The following is an 11812-nucleotide window of genomic DNA, read 5'->3' on the forward strand; positions in this document are numbered from 1 at the left end:
TTATTTGCTTTCAGTTTTCTTTCTCAGAACAGTAAATGTTGCTCAAACAGAAGTGTATGGTGGTAAAGGTTAGATAAGATCATGGGTTCAAATGTCAGGGAATGCATGAACTGATCAAATGCAAACCTGGATTTCAATGTAAATTGCTTTGGATAAAACCGTCTGCCAAGTTTATGTAACTTAAATAAACAAGGCAGAAATTCATATGATCTCTGCGAGTACGGCTACCCGTCGCCCACTTTACTAGTTCTACTGGTTTACTGTAACGTATCCATCAACATGCGATGGAAAAAAAGTTTCCAGATATTCATCTTCAGAGAACATCACACGTTTATTAAAAAACAAATCTCCTTTTTATATATAATAAAAAGGACATTATACAAAACAGGTAAAGAATATTAAAAGTAAAATAATTTCCTCTCTTAAGCTATAATAGTTACCATATACAAAGTTGTTAATCATTCATTCATTATATATTACTATTACTACGATAAAAAAAGCAAAATTAAACACAGTTTGAGTTTTTTTCTTCTTCTTAATGTTCACGCAGACTTGTTCACTGTATATACACTGATCCAAGAGATCAATAATGATCCATTATTTCACAGAAATCAATAAAAAAAGAAAAAATAGTTTTTATATCTCTACTCAGAGTGCTACAGATCAGTGTTTTGAGCTTTAACAGATAGTTAATGTGTAATGAGTGTACAGATATATTTCCTGTAAAGTTTGAGTCTTTGAGCTTCACATTAAAAGTCAAAGTAAGCTCAATGCTTTGGTCCAGCTGAGTCAGAGACATTAGACCACATTTACTGGACGGTCACTGGTGTCCTCATCATGTCTGCGGCCCAGAATCACTGGAAACCACTGCGGTTGATCGTTTGATTTCCTTTTGCAAAGAATTGTCAATAAAATGATGATGAGGAGAATGATGAAGAAACAGCCCACAACTGCAGCGATGACATTGGTCTTAGATTCAGGAACCGCCTCTGTTGGTGGTTTATCTTTCTGTCCTGTTTTTGGATCAGAAAAGGTGGAATTAAAAGAATGGTTTAAATCATAAACTCATCTTCAGTCCATCAGTCAGATTTTACACACAAACATCATAAAACACTTCTGCTGCTGAGAATCTGATCAAACACACACACACACACACACACACACACACACACACATCTAATCATCTCTAAAATCACTCAAACTAAAATGACATATCTAGAGGGATATATACACCAGTTTAGATCTTAAACATGAAAATATTTTTTTCATAGGTGACTTTTAACATTATAAATATTCTGACAAGAGACAAAAGAGCAGTTTAGTAACCTGGAGCTCAATAATCAATAACTATAATAGAATATATCATACCTTCCTTGCCAGGACCCTGAGTGACAGGTTTAATGGGCTCTGTGAACAGATTTTAAACCACTGTTAGAATAGTGAAAATAAATGTAATGTGCAAACACTCAATTGAATTATAATCAGCAGTATTATATACAGTACCTGTTATGCTCACAGTGAATTCTGTTGTTTCTTTTCCACACAGTGTTAGCACAAAGAATCTGAATTGTTCTGTCTTTGCTGTAGTTGGAGTGAATCTGCAGGTCAATCTGTCTCTCTGTTCACAGGAGTCATCAGGAAACTCTTCTCTACAGATTTTTGAGTCTTTATAGCTGTCCGGGTATATAAACTTATACTTTAAAATGCATCTTTCAGAGCACTTCAGAGAGACGCTGCAGGTGAGAGTTACTTCTTCTCCCACAGTTCCAGTCACATCCTCACAGATTACACTGATGTCATCTGAAAAAACATTTATATCACTTTAATACAATAAACAGAAAACAAATTATTGTCATTTTACATGTCACGACATTTTAATGTAAACTTCTGTTGTTTCTGTGATATTAGCATCACCAAACAGAAATGCACAAATAATTTAATTAAAAAATATAACACTTTCCATCTAAAACTCTTCATTTAGCAAGATAGTGTTGCATACATACGTTATGCTTGATACAGCAAGATGAATTACCTTTAGAGAAAGTAAATTCTATACAATTCAAGAAGAATGTATTCTCTCTTACCTTTAAGAGCTTGACAGACAGCTGTGAAAGTCCAAACCAGAATCAACAGCAGCACTGCATTTACAGCTTTCATGGTTCTGATTCTGCAAAAACATTGACCAACATTAAGACCTGACGTGAAACTGCAGTTGAGCTTTATTAAGGAAGACCATGTCCCGTGTGTTGATCACCATTACTATTCTGGAATAAAATTCACCATGTGCAGTCAAAGCACATTGCTGTTTGAAGTAAATTCACAAATCATCTGTATTCAATCACAATGAAGAAAAGGAGATCCTTTTTGACATGCTTGTGTATATTTGTTACTCCTTTTAATATTAATTGAAAGTCATCATACATTATTCACCGCTTTCACTCGCTGCAGGTAATCAAAAGTCTGTTCACTCGACGGCCATATTCGCCAAACTCGCATTTAAATAACATACTTCACATCGGGAACAAAATCTAAAATGTCACCTGCCCCATGAATGTTGTTTCGTGCTCAGACAGCAGAATACGTCTTATATTTGAGGCTGGACCTGAAGGATGCGGACTTAACCAATCTGTGATTGGCTCTTTTATTTATAAAGCGGGGTTTATCCACCACACTGCACTTTTCCTCATTTATAGTAATATTAATGCACTGTCTTGGTATTTCTAAAGTCTTTAAAGTAAAAGAGTACTTTTAAGTGAAAGTAAGATGGGGTGCAAAATTAATAGAACGATCATGATTCGGTCAAAAGGGATAGAGTTTATCTATTAAAACTTATCTTTGATCCCCTATATATATATATATATATATATATATATATATATATATATATATATATATATATACATATACATATATATATATATATATATATATATATATATATATATATATATATATAGTATAGTATAGTATAGTATAGTACAGTTCATTTAAACTATGGGCCTAACTCCAGGGTAAAAGCATCAACAAGTGACACATCTATGTGGAGACGTGCATCCGATTAAAGGGACAGTTCACCCAAAAAAGAAAATTCTTCATTTACTCATCTGCATGTTGTTCCAAACCATTACACTTTGGCTAATCCTTAAAACACAAATGAATATATTTTAAATGAAACCTGAGAAGTTTTTTTCTTCATAAATAAAAGCCTACAATAAATGTGTTAATACTATAAAGCAAGCCTACCTCTTCACAAGACTTGAATTAAACTGCTCGATTCATATGGATTTGATTTATGATGATGCCTTTTTGGATCTTCTAATTTATGGACTTTCAATTTTTTTAATTTTTTAATTTTCGGTCTTTCGAATCAGCTTTGGCCTCGCTGGAAGACTTGGAGTTAAGCTTTTCTCTGAGAAAAGAACAAAGAGCGGCACTGAAGTCATTCTTAAAAAGGGAAGATGTGTTCGGAGTTTAGCCGACCAGATACGGCGAATGTTTAATCTATCAACTAGCTCCGCTTCACCTTCGTTGCTCTGGTTGGTGTAGCGCTATCCTATCGCGTGCAGAGGGAGTTTGAAAGACGACCGTTTATCCCGCCCCTCAGATTGAGCTGTCAATGGTGAGTTTCCAGACCAAACATCTTGATGTGGGTTTGGCTTGTCAGGCTAGTAATGACGTTGATAGACCTTGAAAACAGTATAACTGTTGAGACAATTTTATGAAAGACAGGCCGGGGCAACGAGACGGTGAGAGAGGGAGCGCGGCCTACGAACTCCTTCTGAGACTTCTACTTCTGCTGTTCAGACTGCAAACTATTCTTAAAGGGGTCATATAATGGTACATGCACATTTACAAGCGGATTGTATGGACATGTGTTGGCAGTGCATGTATCCTATAATGATAAAAATTCATTCAGTGTTTTTTTAAAAAAAAAATCTAAAATATGTTTTCCTCCGTCTCAAATCGAGCCGTCCGATGTCACACGGTCGGACGCCCCGCCCACGAGTGTTGATTGACAGCAGCGTCTCAACACACACCCGCCCTGAGCGAGCTCATCATAGTCCGCCATTGTTGATACGCTGGAGCAGAATGGCGTCTCAGCGATTGTAGTGTTCTCTTCTTGGGTGTAATAATGAACACAGCAGTCATTCTGAGGTTCCTAAATCCGAAACACTGAAGACGCAGTCGCTGAGTTTTGTTTCCGAAGGGAATATTACCCCGAATCATTTCTCACCAGACTGCTTTATAAACGAGGGTCAGTATGAAGCAGGTTTTGCTAAGAAGCTGCTCCTGAAAAAAGGACCGGTACCAACTAGAGCTGCACAATTAATCGCATTTCTAATCCCGATTATGATTATGGATGCTACGAATATGTAATCGTTCAAAGACACGATAAAAAATAAATAAATAAAAACATATTATTCTACGTGTTTATTTATTTGTCAATAAATACAAGCAGACAGCTTATGAACTGAAACTTTAATTTTACCTGCTCAAAGAAAACAAGCTTCTTAAATGTACCAAACATCAAACAAAACTCAAGTCTGGGCACAGAAGACGACAGGAGCATTTAGAACAAATACACGAAAGGAAATACTGTACGCCTCTTTAAGAGGTTGTTTGGCCCATCTTACAGTCAAAACTAAAGTCTAAATTCATCTGGATGTTGAAACCACATTTGTAAAAAAACACTTTAAAATAAACGTATGAGAGCATGTTATATAGGCTATATGATGTTATAGCCAGATATAACGGCACTATGCTGCACACATCTCCACAGACAAGCATCTCTTCATTAAGCCAACACACAAACTACTGCAAATTAAACCGAGAGTAAAGTCGAAGGTGCTCAACATGCAACATCTTCATTAAAAGTAAAGAGACTGAATGATCTCACTAGTTATGTGGCGATACATTTATGTGACCAAGTGTAAAAGAAATCGTTTTGATAAATCAGATCAGCTTTAGTTTACAACAGCATGTGTTCTCCAGGTCATGCAAGTTCATACAAGCCTAAAATCTGCCCAGATGTTGACTTCTATAATAGTTGGAGCATTTTTAATTACTCTCACTCACGTCTCGCCTCCCTCTGCCACTGTATGCTACCGCGACAATACATGTGTGTGACAAATGACGTCAGAAAATAATCAGTACATTATAACCTGTCTATTACTGAACAGATACCGAATCGTCCGTCTGCATCGATTCGTGATGCATCGATGAAACGATTCATTTCGACACCCCTATTCACTACTGGTCTTGGGTCATAAACTGTTCACCTCTAACAATATATAATTCACATGCTATATTATTTTTATTATCATCAGAGAAAAATACACAGGTTCCCCAGCTTCACAGAATAGTTAATGATATGCAAAAGCCCCGCCCCCCTCATGACATGATTGGTCACAAGGTAGTTTGTGACATCAAAAACACCAGCAATTTAAACATTCTCAGCAATGGTGGACTGGTGAATTACTTTACTCTTGAAAGTAAAGTAAGGGATTACTCTTGTTTAATTACTCTGTAATTAAATTTCAGTTACTTCTAATGTAATTTAACTAAATATTGTGTATAGACAGTAGAACAATTACGGTAAATATAATACGATAGTGGAATTAACATCAATATTTAAAGTCTAACTTTGAAATGCATGTTTTTGTGTATCCTTCTCACATTTGTAATACTTTAAGTAGTTTTATGCATTTGAATTAACTGAAGAGCCATTTCATGTCTATATCCTTAAATTACTAGTCAACTAGTCAAGATTGATATTTAAATAAATAAAAAAAATATATATATATATATATACGGGGGGAGAGTAATTTGTACAGTAATCTAATTACAATACTGAAGATGTTTTTGGTAACTAGTAATTAATTACTTTTTTCGAGTCACGTTAACTTACCCAACATTGCCAACATGTAAAAACAATTACAACCACAATGGGTTCAAATCAAATCGTGTTGAAGTTGTGTAGCAACTTAATAGACAACAATTTACTGTAACTGTGATAATAATCATTCTGGTCTGCCATACATTGAATTACATATTCATTCAAACTAACGAACATTTCATAAAGGCGTAGATTTGGGTTTACATATTAAAAACAATTATTTACCTAACATAACGAAATAAATACTTATATTTCAGTTCTTAGACACGTATAGTTTGGATTTAAAAAGAGTAAAATGCGTTTATTGTGTAAAAGGTTTTACATTATTTAACTTAATGACTTGTGTGTCTTCATCCAGAGAATTTCACTTTTACACTTTCACTTTCTTTTTCAAAATTGCTAAGATTTACAGTCGATCTCCCTCAACGTTACTCATCTGATGTTTAAACAGCAAAACCCGAGAGGGATAAATGTTTAATCGCCTTCATATGCTTGTATTATTTGTTGTTTTGGATAGACTGAAGTGACAGTTAACCTAAGTTACAGAAAACAGTCGCGCTGCTACAGCCTACACAGAACTATCATCAAATAACTTACATCCGCTGAACTCACTTCAGTGCCGTGATATGCTCACCGACTCAGCTTCTTAGCCTCTTCATGTCCATCAGATGAAGTTGTGACTTTCTGACAGCTGAATCCGACGGGACCGACGCTTTGTTTGAGAAAATTACAAAGCGAGAAACTCTCTAATCGGCAGTCTTTTCCGCCATCACAACAGCACGTGACCAAGACGCGCCTGTCAACGTCACACACGGAGGCGGTGGTAAAGTCATAAACCCATTTTACCTGCTGCTAGATTATACTGAGAATGTTGATGAAGGTGCAGTCATTTTCTTTCTGGACTTTTATAAAGCGTTCGATACAATTAAACACAAATTTTTGTTTAAAACTATGACGCTTTTTGGTTTTGGAAATAATTTTTTGAATGTAGTTAAAATGTTTTACAATGATATTAATAGCTCAGTAATACTTAATACTTCCACCTCTGAAAGATTCAACATTAATCGAGTAGTTCGTCAAGGTTGCCCTATTTCCCCCTTTTTATTTTTATTGGTTGTCGAATTATTATCCATTGGTATCGTTAATAATGAACTAATTCAAGGTCTCAACATTTTTGGTAAAGAAATTAAGATATCCCAACTGGCTGATGACACAACCTTATTTTTAAAAAATGTATCTTTTGTTCCTAATGCTGTCTCCTTCATCAATAATTTCTCTAAGGCTTCTGGTTTAACTTTAAATTTATCCAAATGTGAAATCCTTCCTTTACACAGCTTAAATGATAAATATATTAATGAAATTCCAGTGAAACCCTCAGTTAAATACCTAGGAATTCATGTAACAAAGGATGTTATAGAAAGACAAAGCTTAAACTTCTCCTCTAGATTAAAAAAGACCAAAGCGTTGTTAAACTGTTGGTCGTATCCTATATTATCTAAAGCAGAAGGATTATCTCGATTTGTCTATCCCTCTCTATCTTTATATGTTAAAGATTCTTATTGTAAAGATATCAATAATTTGTTTTACTCTTTTATTTGGAAAAACAAATCCCAAAAACTTAAGAAAAGGGTTCTTACTAATAAAAAAGCTGAAAAAAACTGAACCACATTCCACATAGTATCTTTAACCAAATTGGTGGTCTAGAATTTGTGCTAACTTGTGACTATAATATCTCTAAACTCCCTTTCAACTCCCTTGTCCAAATATCACCAGCAAGTACTTTTAGCCTGGAAAATTTGTTACTCACACAATTTTTCCCCTATCACTTCCTTTATTTGGAATAATGCCAATATACTACACTGTAAAAAAATTGTGGTGGTTTTTGTTGGTTTAACTTAAAAAAGTGAGTAACCTGGTTGCCTGAAAATTTTGACTTTATTGAAATTAATAATTTGAGTTGATACAATGAAGAAAATCAGTTTAATAAATAGAAACTCAAAATATTATTGTATCTGAACCACATAAAAAATTTGATAAATCATGAAAATAGCACAATTTGGCATGTTTCACTGCATCATCAGAAATAACACACACATAATTACCCAATATGCTTACAAAAGCTTTTAATAATATTTTAATAAAGGTTGGCGAATCTCAAAAAAAAAAAAAAATCACTGTATTAACTCAAAATTTTAATTTCAATGAACTCAAAATTTTAACTTTTTTTCTAAATAATTTTTTACAGTGTAGTTGCCAATAAATCCTTATTTTTAAGGAATTGGTTTAACAGGGATGTTAATCATCTAATATGATCGAATATGTTTGATTGTTGTGGAAATATTTTAACTTATGAACAATTCATGCAATCCCATAGTTTCCCAGTGCATTTTAAGGAATTTAATTTGGTTGTCAATGCTATTCCCCCTACTCTGGTTCAGCTTGTTAGAAGTCCTATTCAATATAATTCAACAATAATGACAAACCCAAAATTAATATTAAACGGAGTTGAATTGGATGATAAAAAATGCAACAACAAACATATTTGCACTATTTTTCAAAAACAAAATAAAATAGTACCTAGAGGAAAAAAATGTTTGGAACTCCATTATTGATAATATTAATTGGAAGACAGCTTGGTTAATACCCTTTAAATATTGTATTAATAATAAAACTAAAGAAATACATTTTAAAATTTTGCATACCATCTACCCTGTTAAATCTTTAATTTCAAGATATGTTGATATTGATGATTTATGCTCTTTTTGTGAAAGTGAGAGAGAGCTGTTGACACACTTGTTTTTCGATTGTAAAATTATCAAAGTTTCTGGAGGAAATTGGCAGATTCTATCTTTAATTTAGTGAAGATTAACTATTATTTTATATTAAAGGATATTATTGTATATTATGAAAACAATGTTAACAAAGAATATCTTGAATACATTGTTAATTTATTTATACTGCTGGCAAAGTTTCATATTCATAAACAAAAGTATTTAAATTCATCCCCAAACTTTAAGGTGTTTATAGTGGAATTAGACTCATTTATATCATCTTTGAAATTGTTAAAAAATAATAAGTCATTAACATGTTTAAAATATTATGAGAAAATTATTGGATCCCCTGCTACGAATTAATGCTTCACACTTTTGTGATATACTGTATGACTATGCTATGTTTGTTATGTGTTCCTTATTAAAAAAAACAAAACAAAAAAAAAACATAAAACACATTTTTATTTCCAATTATATATTGGGGATATTTATAGCCAAAGACAGCAAATACACAAACCCCTACTATACTATATATATTTATCTCTTAGATATATAATATAATTTATATTCAGTATATCAATAAAGTAGCCTATAGTAGGCATGTTATGTTCATTATAGTATAATCGGTCACCAAATTCAATAGAAAATCTTGTTAAAAATGTGTTAATTTTTAAATCGTATTAAAAATGTACATGACAAAAAGTGAATATATATTTTTTTAGTCATAGTACCTGTAGGATTGCAGATCTAACAAAATCTAAGTTTACAATTAAAATCTATTTCTATCCAACATTTAACAACAGAATAAGTTTAGTTTACTTGTCTCGCACAAATCAATAATAATGCATATTCAGCTCAGCTGTGCTTGGCTTTACTAGTTTCACTATCCATCACCATGATCCAGATATTCATCTTTAGAGGACTTCATAAGTCTTTCCATTACTTTTTCAAACAATAAGGCATTCTGTACAATAGAGTACTCACAGTATTACAAAACTACATGCACAGAATAAAAATATCATTTTAATATTAGCTATATTATGACTGATCAAAACCAAGACATCCGGTAAAAGTCAGACCATCTTCTGCTGTGTCTTGCTGAGATTTTTTTGATATATTCTTCCTGAATTTATCTGAAACCATAAAAATCATAAACAAAATATCAGCCTGCAGACAGTGAGAATCGCATCATAATATAATTCTTCTGCTGAGATTCTGACAAAAACTGATTTCTTGATACATGCATGGGTTATTAATATCTGTGAACTATTTAGAAACCATGATCATACATACTTTTCCTTCTTAAAATTTAAACACTAAATAAATTATACATGCAACATTTTTCCCAAATTTCTGGAAACTACCACCACAAAATCATTTTAATCACAAAAATCACAAAAAAATATTGTGAAATCCTGGAGGGACTGGATATCATACCTTGCATGCCAGGATCTTCAGTGACAGGTTTAGGTTTAATGGGCTCTGTGAACAGATTTTAAAGTAGATTAAAAATAAAAGTACAGTTAAAAACACTTGATTGAATTATAATCGGCAGTATTATATACAGTACCTGTTATGCTCACAGTGAATTCTGTTGTTTTTCTTCCACACAGTGTTTGCACAAAGAATCTGAATTGTTCTGCCTTTGCTGTAGTTGGAGTGAATCTGCAGGTCGATCTGTCTCTCTGTTCACAGGAGTCATCAGGAAACTCTTTACTACAGATTTCTGAGTCATTATTCTTAGGGTACTGAAACTTATACTGTTTAATGCATCTTTCAGAGCACTTCAGAGACACGCTGCAGGTGAGAGTTACTTCTTCTTCCACAGTTCCAGTCAAATTCTCACAGATTACACTGACGTCATCTGAAAAATAACAATGTATATGATAATACAACAACTCATAAGTGTAGAATACTCAGAGTATATCATGGTTCAGTGTTTTTAATCTGACAATATGAAAAAATAAATAAATAAAACCCTTGATAGTCATGGATGACCTTATCCAAACCGAGGTGATGTGATCAGTAGGAGTGTTAAACACTCCAATGTAATGTATGTTTCATTCATACTGGATGCTGTGGGAAATCCCTTATGGACAAAGGCATCCAGATATCGCTTTCGAGTTATAAAAACAGAAAAACAGAAAGGCTTTGACTCATAAATGTGAAAACAATAAACACATGATGGCAACGATAGATGATTTATGTTTTTTTTCAAGCCATCTCAGGGTATTTGCATAACAATAAAGCACACAAATAATGCAGTGACCAAGCCTTTATTACAGTAAATTACAGTATTCTGGGATCAAAATGATCCATGATAACTTAGTGCACAAGTGTTTGTAGTACACTGTGAAAAAATATTTAGAAAAAAGTTACCCGGTTGCCTTAAAATTTTGAGTTCATTGAAATTAAAATTTTGAGTTAATACAATGAAAATTTTTTGAGATTCAACAACTTTTATTAAAATATTATTGAAAGATGTTGTAAGCATATTGGGTAATTGTGTGTGTTTTATTTCTGATGACGCAGTGAAACATGCCAAATAGTGCTATTTTCATGATTTATCAATTTTTTTATGTGGTTCAGATACAATAATATTGAGTTTCTATTTATTAAACAAATTTCCTTGTATCAACTCAAATTTTTAAGGCAACCAGGTTACTTACTTTTTTAAGTTAAACCCACAAAAAACAACTATTTATTTTTACAGTCTACAGTCCCTGACAAAAGTCTTGTCGCTTGTGTACAAATTGACCTAAAGTGCCGCTGAAATATATTTCTAATCCAGATATTTTTACAAGAAATGGCTCATTTTAATCCCACCAGCTTTTGTGATAATGTTTCAGTGAAAAACTAAACTTTAAAAAGTATTCTAATATTCACAGCTTGGTAAAGCCCATTGAGTCAATTTTTGCAAAGACATAAGTGTTGTCACCTTGTCATATGAGCTTCACCTGTGACTAATAATGGATCAATTAGGTCTCAAGTGTGTATAAGAAGAACCCCAGTACACTAGACCTTCACATCAACTGCAACTAGACCTCTGCAAACATGCCTAAGATTCACCCAGAGACTAAAGTTTTGATTATCAAGAGGCTGAAGACCAGATCCACCGCTGATGTGGCAGACACCTTCAATGTGT

General features: G+C 33.2%; 1 long non-coding RNA gene across 2 annotated transcripts; it reads right to left on the bottom strand.

Annotated features, from left to right (window-relative positions):
• Positions 1–348: 348 nt before the first annotated feature.
• LOC137055829 (uncharacterized) lies at positions 349–11526 on the bottom strand. Of its 2 annotated transcripts, none has more exons than XR_010900090.1 (3): positions 10238–11099; positions 10105–10149; positions 349–989 (listed from the first exon to the last, which is right to left on the bottom strand). It is a non-coding gene; the product is annotated as an uncharacterized lncRNA (long non-coding RNA). The 2 variants fall into 2 exon arrangements; XR_010900091.1 differs by lacking the exon at positions 349–989 and adding an exon at positions 9405–9800 and having other exon boundaries at positions 10238–11526.
• Positions 11527–11812: the final 286 nt, after the last annotated feature.

This window comes from Pseudorasbora parva, chromosome 21 (assembly GCF_024679245.1).
Source record: "Pseudorasbora parva isolate DD20220531a chromosome 21, ASM2467924v1, whole genome shotgun sequence".
Taxonomy (NCBI): Eukaryota; Metazoa; Chordata; class Actinopteri; order Cypriniformes; family Gobionidae; genus Pseudorasbora; species Pseudorasbora parva.